General features: G+C 56.4%; 1 protein-coding gene and 1 long non-coding RNA gene across 3 annotated transcripts in view; one reads left to right on the top strand and one right to left on the bottom strand.

The window, feature by feature from the left end:
• The window catches only part of CD82 (CD82 molecule), a 48,752-nt gene extending 32,513 nt beyond the window's left edge, over nucleotides 1-16,239 (bottom strand). Inside the window, exon 1 of one of the 2 annotated variants that reach the window (XM_045557868.1) lies at nucleotides 16,103-16,239. The gene's annotated coding sequence lies outside the window, so the exon portion shown is untranslated. Of the gene's footprint in view, nucleotides 1-13,430; nucleotides 13,452-16,102 lie in introns of those variants that run through there. The other variant, XM_045557869.1, reaches the window with a different exon arrangement.
• On the top strand, nucleotides 12,003-19,650 carry LOC123642625. The gene is made up of 3 exons (XR_006736497.1): nucleotides 12,003-12,122; nucleotides 14,016-14,041; nucleotides 19,637-19,650. It is a non-coding gene; the product is annotated as an uncharacterized LOC123642625 (long non-coding RNA).
• The last annotated feature ends 555 nt before the right edge of the window (nucleotides 19,651-20,205 follow it).

Genomic DNA, 20,205 nt, shown 5'->3' with positions numbered 1-20,205 from the left:
GAGATAACTATTTCAACTCACCTATAACCCATTTGGGCTCATCGATTGGGAAGCTCTACTTTAGAGGGACATTCAGGGACTATGCAAGAGGCTGCAAGAAGCCGCAGATTCCAGGGGCCACAATATCAGAACCCAGATCCCCAGGTGGGCTCTCAGGTGTCAGACACCTTTAGAGACCCTCTCCTGGCCCCATGGCTAGAGGCGGAATAATGCACCAGATCACAGTATGGACTTTGAGAGAGACCTAAATTCCAATCTCATTTCTTGGGGTAGTGTGACCTTTGGCGAGTCGCCTACCCACACCGAGCCTTGGTGTTCCCATCTGTAAAATACGCTATCTAGGCAAGTCTGGGAGGAAGGCAGAATCAGCTTGCTCACCCTAGGATGCGAGCATGACGGAGGCAGGGGACTCTGGGAAGAGGTCCTCTTAGGCCCCGTAGCAAGGAGGTTGCATAGAGGTTGTCCCTTGAGGTATGGGCAGACACGGGGTCCTGCAGACCACCCTGGGAAGTCACCACCACCTAAGAACTCGAAATGGAGGTTGGGCAGAGGGAAGACTGAGAAGCAAAAGGCACGTTTATATATGAAAGCCCCTGCCATGTGAACATTGCTTCACTAATCTTGTTCAACCCCCCGAGCCCCAAGCAGGATCACTGGGGCTCAGGGGGTGCTGGCACTTGCCCTGGTCACACAGCGGACAGTGGCACAGCTGAGGTTTGACTCTGGAGTCCGATGTCCTACCTAATTTGTGATGCTGCCTTTCGCCACTGAAGCCAGGTGTTAAAGGGGCGATGCCCGGGTCCCGGCGCATCCAGGGGTGCGGCCAGGGGTGTGCAGGCGTAACGGACACACAGCAGTCCAGAATCCTCACCCTCCACCGGCCAGCCATGCGGGAGGCAGACACAGAGGGCCAGGCTGAAACAGCAGGACATGAGACCAGGCCTAGCCCTCAGAGGGGACCTCAAAAGGGACAGCATGCCTTCCCCCCAGAACAACAGATGGCTCATGAGTCCAGAGGGCCTGCCCTGCCAGGGGGCTCCCAAGTGGCCACTCTGCTCAGAGCTTCCGTCCTGAGCCACTGCCCACCGCATGCAGCGAATCCCCACTCCAGGATGGGCCGGGGCTGGACGCAGGAAGTGAACGACTCCAGCCCATCCCTGCCCTCAGGGAGCAGCCGGCCGGCAGGGGCACAGACATGAACACGAGCAGTTACACACCAACATAATCACAGAGCAGCACGGCAACTCCACCTCCTCGGAACACTCCCTCTGAGGGAGAAGACAGGCTTTTTGTAACAGTCTTGGTGTTTAGCAATACTAAAAGCTAACACTTCTGCACAGTTACTACTTGCCAGAGACTGTGCTAAGCACTTCACGTGGCTCGGTTTATCCTTGGCGATGACCCTCTGAGACAAGCACCGCTTTTAACCCCATCGTACAGCTGTAGACATTGAGATTCGGGGTGGTAAAGGACTTGCCCAGAGTCACGCAGCTGGTAGAGCAGGGGCCTGAACCCCGACAGTCTGGCCCATGCTCCACTGTCACGCCATGCTGCCTGCAGAAACAGTTGCAAATGACAAGTAATTCAAATAACCCCACCAAGGCCCAACGTATGCTAACTGGGTTTTATAGCCAAGCCTCCAGACCTAACCGAGACACTCTGGGGCCACACGAGGCACCAGCGGTCAGCATCCTAGAGCCCAGCCAGGCAGGTGGCTAAGAAAAGGGTGTGGCCCCTTAGCAGGGCGATTAGGTAGAGGGCTGGGGAGTCTAATCAGGAACACCACATGACAGCAGGCAGGCCCCTCAGTCACTGAGCTCAGGAAGCTAGGGACAGGGCAGCTGTAATGCCACCTCCTCCAGGCAGCCTTCCCAGAACACTCTCCTGCACAGACCCTCAGGGAGCACTATGTGGCAGCCCTAATTACCTTGATTATTTAAGGTGGGTGTCAGACAGACATGGGTGCGATCCTGGCTCTGTCTACCTCATCCTGTCACTTAACTTTTCTGAGCCTCAGTTCCTCAGTCTGTAAAATGGGCTAGTGCTTCCTGCCTCCCCAGACTAAGGTCTCAGCACCTTCCTAGGCCTGAGAGCCATTTGGGCTTTAGGGGTACCTGACGGGCAGAGAGAGGGGTGATGAGACACAGGGAAGGCAAAGTGCTGCACACGGTGCAAGGCTCTTTCCACGGATCCTGGGGTAAAGCCACAGACAGGTGGGGGTGGGGGTGGGGGCAGGAGTCCTCCTGGCTGAGACCCAGCTAGCGGCAGTCCAGCCCAGGGGAGGAGGAGAGGGCGTGCTCTCTGGAGCCTCACCTTTCTCTCCTCCAGTTCTCCTCCCTCACCTGTCTCTTCACTCTGCAGGTGTCCCCATCTCTGTCTGTGCTTCCCCTGGGCCCTCCCTCTGCCTCCTCTCTCCCTATTCCTGCTATCGTCTTTCTAAGTCTCTCCCTTTACATCCTGAGAGCCCCGGAACACCCAGAGTATCCAGGGCAACGTCGCCAGCACAGGCCTCAGACCCCAGCCCTGCCCATGCCAGGAGCCCAGCTCTGGCGAGGGGTGACCTGGGAAATCCACTTCCACAGTCAACTGCAGGGCCCTGGGCCCTCCGAGGACAGAATGAAGGACTGCGCCTCCCACTCAGTGGGCCCCTGGTTCCCAGGCGGGGCAGTGGCTATTCAACCAGCCCAGACACTTGGCAGCTCCGGCAGGAAAGCTGGAAACAAAAGGGAACCAGCACGGCCTGTCGGGCCCCCTCCCCACGGCCCTGGGCCTCTCCTCTGGGATCGCTGAGTGGCCTGGGCAGCCTCTAGCCCGCTCCGGGTGGGCTCAGCCAGGGTGGCCGTGGGCTGCCAACCTGCCAGGGCCTCAAGAGATGTTCTGGCTTGTCTGCCGGGGTGGTGGGGAGGGGCGGGGAGAGTGAGAGAGACAGAGAGAGACTCCCCGGTGAATGGAGCCTCCCCTGCATCCACAGCGCCAACCTGTGGACCCCCAGGCCCTCTCTGGTCCCTGCAGGGAAGTCCAGGCCAGCCGATCCAGGCAGCCCCCAGCCCGGGAGCCAGTGGCCTTTAATGAGTGCCAAGTTGTGGAGCTGACAGAGCCTGATTAAAGGCCTCTGTGTTAGGAGCTGATGCCGTCCCTCTGCCCAGTCCTTGCCCCACCTAGAGCTGACACAGCTCAGGCCTTAACCGGAGCCAGCCCGGCCCGTGTGGGGCCACCCCCGAGGCTGCCCTGCGTGCTCCCCTCACCCTGTCTGGTAGCCAAGAGCCCTGCCTCCCCTGTGGCCTCCTTGAGGGACCCGCCTATCCCCTGGTTCTCACGCTGCCGTTCTCAGAGCCAGGCCACTCAGAGCCCCATAGGGAAACTGTGCCAAGGAGAAGGGACTTGACCTCTGCCAGCGGCAGCTAAGTCAGAACGAGCACCCGGGTCCCAACTAGCCTCGTGGAACCCCCTCCACTCCAGCCCTCGGGGGCCTGGGGAGGAAGAAAGAAAGGGAACAAGCCCAGACAGCTCTGTCCTGTAATCAATCACTCCCCTTCCCTAAACCTCAGCTTACCTGTCTGTGCAGTGGGGACAGTCCCCATGCCAGCTCCTAATGCAGGCTGGACATCTGGGACCCTCCCCCCGGGTCCTGGAGACCTAGCACCCTGCCACCCTCTCCTCCGCTCAGGGGCCTACCCACTTCCGACTCCTGATGCGAGAGGCAGGCCTCTGGGAGTTTAGCCAGGAAGCTGAGCAGCACGAGAGCTGGCAGAGAGGGCAGTGAGTGCTGGCTGTGGGCAAGTTCATCTCCCTCTCTGGGAAACAGCTCGTTCCTGTCTTAGAGGGAGGTGTGGGTTCGAGGACCTACACACCGCAGCACAGTAAAGGGAAGCGCAATGATCATCGCGCTGTGAGGTCTGTCTGCAAAGGGCTGGGAAGGGCAGGGGGCCCAGAGGTACACACAGAGCGAAATGGAAAGGAAAGGTTCTAGGCGCTCCAGGACAGGGGCTGTGTCCCCAGCGGCCAGGCACGGACATGCGGTGACACCACCGTGGTCTCAGGTGGTCACACAGGGCCTCACACCTGGGCTGGCTTTGGGGCTCACCTCCCACAAGAAGAAAGGAGCAAAGAGAGACGCTGCTTCTCCAGGGCGACCCAGCGAGCCAGGCCCAGAGCCAAGAGCGCACAGGCCTGCAGGGCCTCCGGGTGTCCAGGGGAAAACGGGACTGCTTGTTTCTCGGGAGGAAACTGGGTATGTAAATGAGCAGCCACTGGCCTGACTCAAGGCTCCTGGGAGGGAGCCCTCTGTCACCTGGGTCCCATCCCCTGGTCTCCTGTTCGCTGACCTTGTGTGATCCCGAGGACAACCCAGGCGATACATGAACATTCGCCTTCTACAGATCTGGAAACTGAGGCTCAGGGAGGTTGGTGCTGTGCCCAGTCAGGGCCACAACTTGGAGCTGACAGAGCCCGATTAAAGACCTCTGTTTTTGCAGCTGATTCCGACCCTCTGCCCAATCCTTGCCCCACCTAGAGCTGATACTATTCGGGCCTTAACCCAGGCCTCAAGGGGGCTGGGGCGGATGGAGGCAGCGTGTAGCCTGAGCCCACTGCGGGGAAGGGGAATGGGCACTTCCTGAGCACCTGGAGCCCACCAGACGTCAGTGCTGCGTGTTCTGCACTTACCTCCCGCAAGCATCACAAGTGTTCAGTGAGGAATATTTCTAGAAGGAGGAAGCCAGGGTTCAGAGAAGACAAGTGACTTGCTCAAGGTCACAGCCTGAGAGTCACAGGTCTGAGGCTGACCCATCCCTAGCACACACGGGTTCAACCACCCTGAGCCCTGCCAGGCCCGGGAGGGGCTTGGACCCAGCACAGTCCCTGCTCTCAGGCTTAGCCGGGGAGTTAACCAAACTGGTTAGCCAGCTCACCCCAGGACAGAACCTGAGACGGCTGAGTTGGCTCGGCTAGAGAGCCAAGGCTTCCCCGAGGGAGGAAGGTGGCTGGAGCCGGGCCTGGAAGAATGAGGAAGATTCAGGTCAGGAGATGGGAGGAGGTGATGGCATTCAGGCAGAGCCGCAGGGCCCCGGCACCAAGGTGTGGGAGTCTGGAAAGTTCTGCATGGTGCACTTTGGAAGAGAGGTGCAGTCCCCAGGAGAAGCCAGGGGGGAACCTGGGCTGGACCCTCTTCTCCCCATCACCAGGGGCCTTGAATGCAAGGTCTGGGCAGGAGCCGGTGACAGGGACAGCCTGGACCACCTTATCTCCCCTCCCCATGGGTTCCTGGCCCAGAGTGAGGACCCCCAGCCAGCTTTCCTGGGGTCCTGGGCCCCTTGCACCAGCCCAGCTAAGAACCCTGGGATCCTTAACCTTAAGGCTGAGAAGAGAGAGGAGCCCAGAGCTCTCTCTCCCTGAGGGCCAGGGGCAGGACGAGGCGCAAAGACAACGCACCTTCGAGTCCCGGCTGAGCACCTCCTTCGCTGCAGGATTCTGGGCAGCTCACTCACTGCCCTGTCATCGTCTGCGAAAATGGGCTCAGTAATGACACCCTCCCTGCCTATTTCACAGGGCGCTGGAGGGCTTCAGGGGAGAAGTACGTGAGAAAGTTCCCACTGCCAGCAACCATAAAGCAGAAGGGATCATTATGGGAAATGAGGACTCAGATGCCCCAAGAGGGGGAGTGACTTGCCCAAGGTCACACAGCCAGACAGCAGTGGAGCAGAATTTGAACTGGGTCTCGCGATAACTAGGCCAGGGCTCTTGCACTGAGAGATCTTGAATCCCAAGAGAGCTCTGACCCTGTTTGCATGGATGGCAGGTGGGGCAGAGGCTGCCTCCCCCACACCCCAGCTCCCTCCTGCCCAGGGCCTGCTGCCACCCCAGGCCAGGCCCAGCCTTGGAGTTTGGTATTGAAAGCCCAGCGTTGCCCTGTTCAGCTCTGTGACCCTGGGCAAGTTGTTTCAGCTCCTGGACCCTCTGATTCCTCATCTGTAAAATAGGGAGGGACTGATAATAACCTCGGCCTGGAGAGGCTGCAAAGGGCCCAGGGCAGGGCCTGGCACACACACTAGACGCTCAACAGGTGAGGGCTCTGTCCCCTCCCTCCGCTGTGCCCGCCAGGCAGAGCCCAGACTTGGCAGGAGAAAGTTTCCGGCTTCCCAGAAAACCTGCCCAGAACAATAACTGGGAACCTAAACTGGCTGGAGAACACTAGACCTTGGAAGAAGATCACGTTACTGAATGGTTAGTGGGAGGGTAAGAAGTGGAGCAAGACCCTGGCTCAGAGGCGGTGTGGGGGAACCTGCCTCCCCGGGCCCCTCACTTGGGGTCTCCTTGGGCAGGTGTGGTGGGCAGGGAAGGCATCTCTGCTTCTGCACCAGACGTGCATGGGAGAAGTCGGGGTGGGGTGCAGGTGGGGGGTGGGACAGGGCCAGGGTTCCGGTATGAGAGCTCCTGCCAGCTTTCAGGGCATCCTTGGGCATAGCAGGTCACCTGTCAGAGCCTGTTGCCCTTCCTGTGAAGTGGGGATGGTGATAATCATTTTGCCCTCCTGCACATGAAGTCCCCACTACATGCAAAACACATATTAGAGATGTAGCGGGTGGGGTGGGGGGGGTGGGGGAGATGGAAGGCGGAATGGGGGTTCAGGCCTCACAGGATGAGCCTTTACTAAACAGGACAAGGTTCCTCCTGTCAGCAGCACCCGGAGCTAAAACTCACCACAGAGCCCCGCCCTGCCCCGTTCCACCGCTCCACTGCTTCCCAAAGTGTGGTCCGGGGCCAGCAGCTGCAGCGTCTCCCGGGAACATGCTAGAAATGCACGTTCTCAGGCTGCACCCCGGATCAACAGAATCAAACTCTGGGGGTGGGGCCCGGCGACCTGGGCTTTCACAAACCCTCCAAGTGTCAGCGTGAGAACCACTCCCACTACCCACCTCCAATTCCGGGGAAAGTCCCCCCCACCGGCTCATCTGCCCACTCCCTGGTTTCCAGAAGGCTGCTGGGGAAGAAGGAGTCACCGTGGGGAGAGGTCATTAAATAGTAAAGAGAGCCCATGATTAGTTAATGACACCACAGGCTCCCAGAGAGGAGAGAGGAGGGAGATCAAAAGTGAGACTGTAATTAGAGAGAAACTGCCCCCATATCTGTCTTTCTCTGTCCATCTCTGTCTCTTTTACAGACACGCACACCCGAGAGTCTGCTCCCTTCCTTCTGTGGGTTTGCCACCTAGCACAAGGGACAGCCAGCACCCCTCCCCCACAGTGGGGCTGGAGCTAAACTGGGGGCCATGTTGTGGTGGAGGATTCTGGTCTTCAGACCTTGGGTTTAAAACCCACCTGACGGGAAAGCTGCTTCTAGGAATTCACTCTTTGGTGCTCATTTGGCTTGAGCACAAAATATACACACGGACGAGGTGGTCACTATAGCAATGTGGATACTAATGAAAAATTCAAGGGACCTAAATGTGCAACAGCAGGGGAACGTTCAACCAGGTCACCGTGGATTCATGGGTGCGATACTGCAGGGCTGAGAAATGCTCCAGAAGAACATTCAATCCCACGGAGAAATCCCCCCATACAATATTAAGCCAAAAATGGCAGTACAGGAAGTGGTTCACGTGGTATAATCCCAATCTTGTGTGTGTGCGGTTTCCAAAAGCCAAAACACCACACTGTTCACTGCGGTTATCTCTGAGTGGTTATTTCCTTTTGTACATATGTTCCTTACCCTCCAAAATTTTCCACAAAAACTCTTTCTTCGATAATCAGAAAGTTTAGGGGGACTTTTTATGGCCATTTGGTTCAAATGGAGATGAAAGTTTTTAAAAACGTCTCTTTCCTATGTCAGAATTGCTGGCCTGGGGTCCCTGTACAAGATTTGGTCCCACCAGGGAATGTCGACATTCCACATGGTCTCAGCAAGCATGATCAGGACCAACAAGTGGAAGCTAAGGGAGTGTGGGTTTGCTCAAATTCTATGCCACATTTTTCTAAGAGTCAGATCTGCCTAGAGATGAAAGGTCGTGAGCTCTCCAAGCCTTGCAGTGTGCAAGCAAGGGCTGGGTGTTGTCCATGGGATCAGACTAGGTAGGTAGGTTGATTCAGTGAACTATAGAGCTGCTCACAACACCAAGATCCTGTGACTCTAGACACAAGCTCCTACCTTTGCTCTCAACTCTATGCCAAGAGCACCCAGGTCTAGGCTGGGCTCAGAGAGTCTGACTGGGATCAAGACCACAGAGGCCTAAGGCCCCTGCTTACCCCAGAGCTCCAGGCAGCCCCGAAAAGCTCCCTCACTCTAGATCAGGGACCTCAGCCTCTGGGGAGGAGGACTCCCTGTCATTTCCCCCAAAGGAGTGGCAAGAGCAGCCTTTGTTCACCATCATCACTCTTAATCTCTGGCTTTTATCGAGAGTGCACTCTTCCCTAGGCCTGCCAATAAGCACTTTACCAGAATTATCTCATTTAATCCTCACAGAAGGCAAGGCTCTGAGAGGTTGAGAAATTTGCCCAGACACAAGCAGACACTGCAGGGCAGAGCTGGCCCATGCTTAGGTCTGGCCAACATCAGTGCCTGTGGGGCCAGTGGAACCTCTAAGCTGCAGACACAACCCCAGGGGTTCCCCACTTGCAACCTGCAGGAATCCCCAGGGACTCTTGATACACACACACACACACACACACACACACACACACAGTTGGAGAACCGTGATACCATCCTATCCTGTCTCCTGGCAAAAGAGGAGCCTGCTGCCTGACCCTACCAGGAGAGAGTGTGGGCCAGAGAGAAAGGGGACTTTTGGAATAGACAGTAAATGCCTAGTGCCAGAGTAGATGACACAATCTCCCTGCCTCAATGACTCTGCCACTGTGTGCTCAGAGAAGTGAGGGGTCAGGGAGGAGGAGTATCCATATGACCGAAGGTGACCCAAAATCTAGACATCCACTTCCTGCAGATCAATCCTCCCCCACCAAGTTTCTATTTCCTCTACAAATGATGACACGTCACAGGTCCCATTGCAACAGTGTTCTAGTGTTCCATCTCCTAAGACAGTGAGTGGGAGATGATTTTCCAACTGTAGTAGTGTGATTACTAATTGTAATTATTATCAGCAACAAGTTAACATTTACTGAGTGCTTACTGCACACCGGGTATCATCGGAAACGCCTTGTACGTATCAGTAGGAACACATATTCCCCTCTCCATTTGTTTCCTTATCAAGGGACCTCTACCCGGGAAACACCTCAGGCCTTGCCCCGCCCCTCGGCTTCACTCCCAGCCCGGGACTCAAGAGTGGCTTATCTGATTAGTCCGTCTGGGAGACACACAGGTCGTGCTGGGCTGGGCCCGCCCCTTGCTGAACCAGGTTACCTGCAAGGAGCCTTCCACCTGGGCTGCTCTCTGCTCCTGCCACCTGGGCCTGCTGGGACGCTGGCTTCCTTCTAGCACTGCCTGTGGCTGGACTGATAAACGCTGCCAGTTCCAGGGCAGACAGTCAGCAAACTCTCCGGGCCCCGGATCTAAAGCCATGTTCTCTGGTCAGCTTCCTTTTGGCGTTCCAGCTTCCACGTGAGTTTAGCTCATTTAATCCTCACAGATGAGAAAGCTGAGGCTCAGAAAGTTTATTAAGCCGGTTGATCTCAACTACTGTTGAAAAGCTTTCTTTCTAAACACCACCTAACACTCGGGGTGTGTCCGCCGCATGGGAGGCCGGATTACACTCCCATCCCTATCTGACTCTAGTCGCCCAGGCTGCGAGGCTGGTGTCCAAAGACACTCTCTCGAAGTCTTTTGGGGCTTGACAAATTGATACTCACTTCAAACCGACACCCCACCCCTCCTTTGAAAAAATATGAAGAAAAATATGGTTTATTCACAACACAAACCTCAATGTGATCTCAGGTTCATATAATACACTTTTATTTAAATATGTATGGTAAGTTCTTTATAGCTTTATCATATGAGTGTGTTTTTTCTTGAGCATAAAAATAATATGGGCTCACCGCAGAAGACTCAGAAAGTAGGAAAAATAAAAAGATAATAAAGGTCTGTAATGTAATCTACATAATTATATATTCAGTGTATTTAAATATATTCATCTCCATTTGGGCTTTGTTGAGTAGGCTCAGCTATTCAGTATCTGCAACCGCTGGGACCTGCCCCTCTACAGCCTTCTTCCCCAGGCTGTCTCCATGCAGGACAATGGGCCTGGCCCCCGGGAGTCCATTCACTGGATAAAAGCTGGCAGCTGCCCACTGTGGCATCACATGTGCCTCATTTACAAAAGCCAAGTATAGCAAGTGCAGGATAATAGTTATAGTTTTGTAGCCCAAGAAGGACCATAACTTGCCCAAGGTCACATGGCAAATAAAGGAGAAGCTGGGAGCAAAGCCCAGGTCCCCTGATCCCCGTACTCAGCTATTCCCAGGCTCTCCTGTCTCCCAAAGACGTACATCTGTTTCCTATTAGTAAAACTACCCAAACCAGCAGGAATATACATGGCACTCACTACGTGCCAGGCACTGTCCTAAATGCTTTCTAAATATCGTAAGCAAAAACCTTCTCAAACAACCCTACGAGGTAAGTACTATTATTGGGTCCATTTTACAGATGCTGTAACTGGGGCACAGAGGGGTTAAGACACTTGCACAAGGTCACACTCAGCTGGTAAGTAGCAGAGGTGGGAATCGTCACAGGCAGGTTGATTCCGGAGTCTGTGACCTTGCCTGGGGTTTCTCTCCCACTTCCCTGGGCACCAGCCCCGGGGACCCCAGCAGGCTTCTGGAGCACTTGCTGCCTGAGAGTAAGAGAACCAGTCCACAGGTCACCTCCCTGGCCACAATCACTCTGCAGCTCCACAGCAGAGCCAGGATTTGAGCTCAGGCTTCCTAACGCCCAGCCTCCAGCGTTTTGTCCACTTCTCCGCATCGGCCCTAAGAGCCCAGGCCCAGAATTCTGAGCAACTCCCATGCCGATCACCCTTCAACACAGCAGGGAAGGTCAGGGGTTGAGCCCAAAGAAGGGACAGAAACCTCCACTGCAAGGCGAGAAGTCAGAGGGGAGAGTGGTGCTTCCCAGAGCCACACACCAGGAGGTCTGCACGGATGAGGTCCGGGATGGACTTCCTGAACGGCACCATCCCATTCCCCCGGGCCTAGCCAGAGTCCCCACAGGGTCTTAGCACCTTCCACAAACAACTGCTGACTCGGAGATGCCTTTTCTGGCTCGAGTTCACTGAAGGCCAGAGTGGCCCCTCACTGGGCTGGAGGAAGTTGAGCTGTTCCCCTCCCAGGAGGGTAAAGGCCAGGTCTCACAAGGGAAGCGGAAGTCCCAACTCCAGCAATCCCAGGCTACATGGCCCATTCCCATCTCCCTGGATCCAGGTTCTAGGAGTGGGCTGGACAGGCCTGCAGGGCAGAGGCATGTGGACCCTGCTTCTTGGCTCCACCTTGGCAAGGTGTCACCAAGTATCTGGCACTGAGCTGGGTCCTGCTCCCCCGCCACCAAGAATTCAGCCATCATTTCCCAAGCCACATGCCAGGAATCAAGGATATAGAGATGGACAGGGCAGTGCCTGTCCAACAGGGCTCACGGAGACACTTTGTACGCTACAACACAGCAGGACCAAAGTGGAAGGTGCCGGCTCTGTGCGGACAAGCAAGAGGAGAGGGCGAAGGTAGAGGAGGGACCTACTTCCCCTCAGCAAGCTGGGAGTCACAGTGGGGAGCGCCAGCCACCCCCAGCAAGAGTCAGGGAGCACCACGTGGCCGAAAGTGACGCACACATGTATGCTGGAGAGGCCAGAGGCCTGGACAGAAGGGAGGTGCTCGGGGAATGTCCCTGGGAGCCTGGCGCAAGCCTTGAAAGAGCAGCCAGACACAGAAAGTAACGGCGCTCTCGGTTATCGAGCACTGAGTGTGTACTAGGTATAAAAATGCTAAGTCTTTCACCGGCACGTTTTTGTTTTCTCCTCAGGCCACCCTAGGAAGCAGTTACCATTATTATTCCCCTTTACAGATTCAAAATCTGAGGCTCAGAAAGAGTCCCACAGCTAGGAACTGGCAGGGCCAAGACTGCAACACTAAAGTCCAGCGCTTCGCCACCATGCTGTACCCTGTCCCTAACCTGTGGGTGGGCAGAAGGTAGGTGAGGGCGCCGCGGGTGGGGGAACCACGGAGGGAGGGCAGGGAGGTGGGACCACGTACTACCCATCTGAGGGGAGGTGCCGAGCTCCACCGCGTTGAGGCTGTGGGGTGTGTGCACGCACATTTGGGCATGCACACACGTGCCCTACTTTACAAAGGATAGATCCCAGGTCCCGGAACCCCGAGAGCTCCCCATTAGCAGATCAGGGAAGGAAGCCCAGAGAGGAGAAGGAACTTGCCTAAGGTCACACAGCACACAAAGAGCAGAGCTAACCCCAAGGACCACAATGCAGGCCTCTTTCCTCCCTCAGCTGCCCCTCCATGTCAGCACAGAGTGAATCAGCTGCTGACAGAAAACCCACAGTGGAGGGGGAACCCCGGGAGTGAGTCAGGAACACGCAGCCCCTGGGAGACGCTGGCTGGGCCTGCCACAGAGGCCCTGGCCTGTGGTTGGCCGGCTCTCCACAGGCAGCGCCGGGCCAGGGGAGGAGGGGAGAGGCACGTCCCACATCAGCGGACCATGTTTACCTCTGGGCTTCCCTCCCAGCTCCTCGGCCCCAGGCTTAGAGGAGGGGAAGCGGTGGGCAGGGCAGTTCCTGCTGAGATTAAACTGGCCCCCCACCCCTGGCCCCGTCCTGTCCCTCGGAGGAGCCCCGGCCAAGCAGCCCTGGCTCTTCCCTCCCTTCCCGCCTCTCACGGAGCCAACTCCTGGCCGTTTGATGCTCTTGATTAAATCATAACCGCCCCCCTCTGAGCTTCCCGTAGGGCGGAGGAAGTGGGTATAACGGTTTGGAGCAGGGGGCCAAGTTAAAACCAGGGGGTGCCAGCTGGCCCCAGATGCTCCAAATCTGAAGGGACGCTCGGGGCTTGGGTCTGCTCAGCCGTGTGCTCGGAGGGACAGTCTAGTCCTCAGGGGAACAGGGGTTGGGTCCCCAGAGTGGAGGGGGATGGCCAGCGAGGGCTTCCAGGCCTCAAGAGGGGGCTGCCTGCATGGCAGAAACTTCAGAGGAGCCCAAAGAAACCAGAATCCCACCCCCGCCCCCCTTGTGGGAAACTTGTGCCCTAACTGGCCACCCCTGCCAGATACAGCAGAAGGCTAACCTCTCACCCTTGTCCTCCCCAGGCCTGGCCGGGAGGCACTTCTCCCTCCCACCCCACTCCCAGACCTACCAGCTGGCTCAGGCTTCCACCACTCGGCCCAGGTGCCTCCCCGTCATGGGTCATGGGCGAACACAGGGCCTTCTTGGGTGGCTCCTCCCTACCCCTCTGGATCATTCACGACCTTCCCCAGTGCCCCCCACTCACCCAATACAGCCACCTTCCTGAGCCCCTGCTGTGTACCAGGGGCCAGGCAGGGTAGGGGAACAGAGAGGCAGGCAGGAACACCCCCCAATCCTCTGACGGAGCCTTTGCTCTCTCTGTGACTGGTGCCTCCTCTTTCACTTCCAGTTGCAGATGTCCCCAAAACCGTCCAGACTCCTTCTTCCCTGTCACCACAGCCACTGGTTCATTACCACTGCTGGATCCTCCTCCCAGCACTCCTGGCACAGGCTGCCTTTCCTGAACTACCGCTTTGTTGGGCTACTTCCCTGCTCAAAAGGGGCTCCCACTTTCTACAAATTAAACCCAAACTTCTCACCTTGGCATTCAAGGCCCTCCACGAGTTGATGCCACCTACCACTCCCACTACACATCGCTGCAGTCCCAAACTTCAGCCAGACTGAAGAACCCAGTAGTTTCTCAAGAATTCCCTGAACAGGCTGTCCTTCTCGCCTTTGCCTAGGCATTTTCCTCCGCCCAAGATACCATCTTCACTCTAGCTGCCGAAACCCTCCCAATCCTTACGGCCCTGAGGACCCTTTAATCCTTTCTTCATTTATCTTCTGTCAGAGTCACTGGGACCCTTGCCTAAGAAGGTAAGCAACCTGAGGGTGCGGGCCTTGTACGGTCACTTGTCACTCATCATGTGTGGCAGGGGTGGTGCTGGGAGGGCTTTCCGTTAAAGGCTTACTAGGTGGGCACTGCTGAAATGAACATCGCCCCCTCCCCGCCATAGGCACCACCTACCGGGCCCTCTCCGTCCACGCTTTACCAAACCCTAATCTTCTGCCACTTAAATGCTTGGAGAGTCTGTGGCCCCCTGTCGATGCAAGCCAAACCAGGACTTGGGAACCCAAAGAGACAGTCCTGCTTAAGTGTCACCAACTCCAGGAATCCTCCTTATCTCCTTCCCCCACCCCCACCCTGGTTTCTCAAGTGTCTCCCCTCTTCCGAACACTTCCCCTGGCCCTACATGCACACACGCACTGTCTCCTCCACACACTGCAGCCTCCCATCAGACTCTGTCCCATAGTATTTTCCAGCTGGTTCCACGGTGTACAGCTTATCCCCACGGAAGATGCAGGGAGCCAACATGCAGCACCCTCAGTGTTCTTCAGGTGCCTGACCCTGCTCAAACAGACAATAGGTGCCCACACTGCCCCTCACCTCAGCCCCAAGCCAAGCATGCAGTGGTATAGCTGGATTCCAGCCACAGGGCAGTACAGACCCACGAAATCCCATCTGGCCCAGGGCCCTAGGTGGGAGTGATCCTCTCCTGCAAGGACATGGTGGGCCTGGGGCAGCCCTCATTGTCAGCAACTCAGGATGGGGACGGAGCCAGGTCTGGCTGGTTCACCTCTGTATCCTCTAGCTCTGTCTGGTATATGGTAGGTACGCAGTAAACACTCTCCGATCTCATGCAATATAGAAAACTCAGCCACTCTCAGCTCCAGGTGACACACTCCCCAACTCTCAAATGAACAGAGTGATGTTGCTGGCAGGTGGCAATTTCTGGCTCTCACAAGGTCAGGAGGGCCTGCAGCCAGCCCCAGCCTTCCCCTCCACGCCCCCAAAAAGGGTTTGTTCCCTGGCAGGAAGCCAGCCCATCACCTGCCCATCCACATCAGGGCAGCTGTCACATAGTGAGGCCTTGCTGGGTGCCTGGTGCTTGGCAAGCACTGTATACACATTATTCTATTTAGTGCTCACTACTACCGTTGGATACTGTCATTACCCCCATTTTAGAGACAGGGAAACTGAAGTTTGGAGGGGCAGTAGAATCCAAGTCAGTTTGGTCCCAAAGCCCCAAGCCTTTGACCACTGAACTAGGCTGCCCAGCTACTGTGGCCAGCACAGGACACCCACCACCACCAGGGACAGAGCCCTCCAGCCCAAGAAATGAACGCTGGGCATGCGGCAAGAGCCCCTGGTGCCCAGGGCTTGACGCTGGGCCCAAGGTTTGTTTTTCCGTCTTTTCCCACGCACCAGGGTAAGAACTGTGCCCCAGTTTTCGCCCCCTCTCAGCCTCTCAGGCCAGCTCACCTGGAAAAGCCCAGCTGACCAGCTGAGTTTCTGACTTTAAGTCTTAGAGAGCCTGGCTCAGTTGAGATGTCAGAATTGGTGAGAGGTGGGAGTAAAGGGGGAATCGAAACCTCCCTGCTTTGAGCTCCCCTTCCCCAGGACTTGTGGGTTCGAGTCCCATGCGAGGAACCAGTGTGATCTTTAAAGCAATTCGTTTCGCTCAGTCCCATTTTGCAGGGAGAGGAACTGGACAGCGCGAACACCTGTGGCTGAGCTGCAGCCTGCTCTCACCTGCCAGGCCTGTCCTTCCGGGGTTTTAGCGAGAAAGGGCCCCACGGGAGCGTGGAGTTCACCTGGTTCAACTTCCTCCTACTGGAACCTACCGGAGGTCCAGAGCCAGGTCTGGGTACAGACCCGGGGTCACAGAGCTGGTGCATGGGGGAGCCGGAGAACTGGGGGTTCAGGACTCGCGGGCTAATGTTCCTTCTCCCCACCAGCTGCCCCGACCTGTCATTCACTGTTTGCGAGAAAGCTGTCCGAGCCAGCTGCGGAAGTGGGGGCGAAAACTAACTTTGTTTCTGGTTGTCCGGCCGGCCTGCCCCGGCCCCTCCCCCGGCCCCTGCCCCTCTTCTTACCTGCTGGCTGTTTCTGCTCCGCGCTGCAAACCCTGCGTCGCCCGCTCGCTCCCCCGTCAGTGTCCGACTGCGCAGCGCTTGGCTCGGTCCCTCTGCGGTCCCCCTCCCGGACGCGGTTGGGGAACGCAGCGGCCGCAGCCAGGCCCCGCCCCTCCGGAGGACACGCCCCTCGGCTGCCCGCCGGCCCCGCCCCCGAGCCCTGCGGGAAGGCAGGAGGGTCGGGCCAGACGAGGCCCCGCCCACCCGGCCTCCGCGCCCCCCCGCCCCCAGCCCGGGCAGCCCCGCCCCCAGGCCACTCGCGGGTGAGACCCGCCCCCGCCCCCGCCGCCTCCCGCACTCGGTGCCCTCCGGGCCGCCCGAGCCCTGCCCGCTCCCAGCCCTACCTAACGGTCCGCCCCTCTGCGGCCCTCCGCCCTCGCCCCCGTCTCCTCCCGGCGGCTGGCGGCCCCCTGGGCTCTCCCATCGCCCCTCCCCGCCCCCGGCCCTCCACAGGGAGGCCACGCCCCAGACACGCCCCCTCCCCGCCCTGGCCTGGCCTCCGCGCCTCCCCCGTCGCGCCCCGCCAACCCCAGCTCTGGGCAGGGAGCCCTGGGGGCCCCCACACTGGTCTTCCAGGGCGGGGGTATCCGGGTGCAAGCGGGGAACGGCGTGGGAGCGGTTTGCGTTCCCAGCAGGGGCCTCTATCGGGAGGCAGCCTGGACCCAGGCACTTTTTGAAAATACTAACAGCTCTCATTGATTGAACCCTTGCCAGGGCCAGGCTCTGTGCCAAGCGCTGTGAAAAGTACTGGCCCTTGAATTCCCACAGCTCACGGGTACTCATGTTGCGCCCATTCTGCTGATGCCCAGTTTAAAGCTTAGAGAAGACGAGTCCCAGGCTCTCACTCTCACGGGGGAGGCGGTGGGGAGCGGGATCCGGCCCCAGGTCCTGAATCACAGGCGTGCTGCTGCCCCGGCTTGCCTGGCCCGGCCCTGGGGAAGTGGCCCAGGCCAGCTGCTGTTGGGGCAGTGCCCAGCAGGCTGCCTGGGGGGAGGGAGGGGATGGGGGTTGGTTGAGGTGGCAGGAAGGGCTGCGGGCCTGCACCCTCAAAGCTGGCTTTCCCCCTAAAGAAGTGGCCCAGAATTAAAGTGGGCTGCAAAAGATCTCTAGGTGGCTGTGGGGTCCTGCCCTGCATCCCAGCCCTCTGCACTCCCAGGCTTCAGGGGACCAGCCTCCGGCAGGTTACCAGCTAATGACCAGGCCCATTCACCTGTGCTGCTGACAAAGCGCTTTCCTTCTTCCCATTATCTCACTGGCATCTCACAAGAGCAGCATTGTGGGGAGATTGTGGGGAGGGCATGATTATGACCGTTTTGCCTGGGTGGAGCAGGGGAGGGAGCTGGATTCCAGCACAGCACAGTAGTTCTCAAAGCATGGTCCTCAGACCAGCAGCAGCGTCATCTGGGAACTTGTGTATTTTGAGGCCCCATCTCAGTCCTACTGAATGGGAAACTGTGGGGCAATTTGTTTAATAAGGCCTCCGGGTGATTGTGAATCACACTCAAGTTTGAACCACTGCTGAGCAAACTGTAAAGAAGTTAGGGTGGTCTGAGAATCACACAGACTTAGCCTCCTCCTAGCTTTTTAACCCAGGGCGAGGCGAGGTATTTAACCTCTCTAGGATGAGCCCTTAAACAGGGAATAATAACAACAGCCATAACGATAATACCAGTCTTAAGGGTGGCTGCTGAAGATTCAGTGTGACAGTGTTCATGACGGGTGCGACCCACTGCTTGCATGTGTGCATGCTCAAGAAGTGTCCTCTTCCCAGTGAAATGTATCCTTCGCAGAAGCTCCACACCAAGTTGGGGGAGTGGGGCTGGGGAATGCTTTAAACTCAACAGTGTCCCATTTGCTTGTCCTTCCCACAGAGGGACACCATCTATCCTGCAAGAGGTCAAGATCCTAATAAAATCCCAAATGAGGTGGGTTCTGGTCCAGGGTCCACATTTTGAGAAGCACTGTGCTATTCTGACATGAGCTGGGTTCCAGCTCCTGACCCTATCCAACCCATGCAAAATGGGCATAAAATACCCTCCTCCCCCACCCTGCTTCATGCCCTCTCCCTCTAAGCTGGAGGTGGTTGTGATGGTGACTGGCAATTGGCAAAACAGCTGGATCCTGTCAGCCCTCTTTCCCCCCATGCAGACATTCCCTGCATTAGTCCCATCTGCTACCCCTTCCTGTCTCTGCCACTCCAGATTAGAGATGGAGGCAGCTGTGGCAGCATGGAGGCAGTCTGTAGGCTGCTTCTGGAATCTCTGCCATACCTGCCCCCCCATCCTCTGAGTCCCATAGAGTAGGGTCTCCCTGTAGGACTCATAGCCTGGAGCCCTAGTCCTGTTGGGTAGCCCTACCCCAACAAGGGCAGCCCAAGTTAAGAATGCAAATGGAGGACCACCTACCTTGTATTTAACCATTTAACTGACTATAAAATGAAATATATGTATCCTACCTTGACAAATATTCTTTATAATGACCAAGAAGATCGTGTTCAAATTTAGACTTCTTGGACTGTTTGGAATTTTATGCAAAAACATGGTAGTGTGGGAGGGTCAACCTGACTCCAGCCCTCAGCCCACCCACTCCTCTTCCTAGGCCCATCTCTGTCCTGAGTCACAAGTGGCCTATGACTTTGGCATGTGAACACCCCAGTCCACATGCCCAAACTCTGTCCACACACTTTGCCTATAGCCATGTCTTTGTCACCCCTATGTAAGTGCACACATCAGGGACAGGATATACCCTCAGGAGGATGGACCTGGGTGGGAGGCTTTGCTGGTCTTAAAAGTGGGCTTGGGCCAGTTAGGCAGAGCTTTCCAGGTTCTTAGGTACCTGAAGCATGATCAAGGTGGGGTGTGGGCTCTGGGTGGATGGACACAGGTGTGTTCTTTTCTGGGTTTGTGGTGTCACTGCCATTTGGCCTTGTATCCCCAGTACCTAGAACAGCACCTGGAAGTTTAATGGACAGTTGTTGAGTAGATGTGTATCTGAGTCTGCCTTAGTCCATTTTCTGTTGCTGTAACAGAATGCCACAGGTTGGGTGTCTTAGTTCATTTTGCATTACTGTAAAGTAATATCTGATACTGGGTAATTCATAAAGAAAATAGGTTTAATTGGCTCCTGGTTCTGCAGGCTGTACCAGAAGCATGGTGCCAGCATCTGCTTCTAGTAAGGGCTTCAGGGAGCCTCCAGTCAAGGCAGAAGGTGAAGGGGAGCAGGTGTGTCACATGGTGAAAGAAGGAGTAAGAGAGGGAAGAGGTACCAGGCACTTTTAAACAACCAGCTCTCTCTTGAACTAATAGAGGGAGAGCCCATCAGCACAGGGAGGGCACCAAGCCATTCATGAAGGACCCGCCCCCAGGACCCAAGCACCTCCCACTCAGCCCCACCTCCAACCTTGGAGATAAAATTTCAACTTGAGATTTGGAGGAGACAAATATCCAAACCATGTCACTGGGTAATTTATAAAGAAAATACTTTTATTTTTTACAGTTCTGGAGCCTGGGAAGTCTAAGATCAAGAGGCTGTGTCTGGTAAGAGCCTTCTTACTGCCTCGTAACACGGTAGAGGGCATCACATGATGAGATAGCAAGGGTGGTCAACTCAGGTCTCTTCCTCTGGTAAAGCCACCAGTCCCATCATCAGGACCCCACCCTGATGACCTTATCTAATTCTAATTACCTCCCAAAGGCCCTGACTTCAAATACTATCAACATATGAATTTGGGGATTAAGTTTCCAACACATGAAATTTGGGGGACACAGTCAAACCATAGCAGAGTCATTCACTGGAATATCTCACTGGGTTGGCTCACCCAGATCTGTCTTCATTCCCTCTCTTGTGGTAGGAGTATGGCTTTGTCATGACTCACCCTGAGCAGAGAGTAGAGTGATGCTTCTAGTGGGAGACTCCACCTTTTTGAAATTCTTTAGTCCATTCCAGAAGTGAAGCCAGGAGTTCTGGAGGTGGGGAAAAGGGAGAGAAGACTCCCTCCACCAAGCCTGGAGAGAAGATATCAAATGGCCAGCTTGGAGGTGGAGGAGATAGTAGTTTGGCAAGAC

The sequence above is a fragment of the Lemur catta genome, chromosome 7 (genome assembly GCF_020740605.2).
Source record: "Lemur catta isolate mLemCat1 chromosome 7, mLemCat1.pri, whole genome shotgun sequence".
Lineage (NCBI taxonomy): Eukaryota > Metazoa > Chordata > Mammalia > Primates > Lemuridae > Lemur > Lemur catta.
Note: the sequence above shows the minus strand (reverse complement) of the source record. Positions and strands in the feature narration are given on the sequence as shown.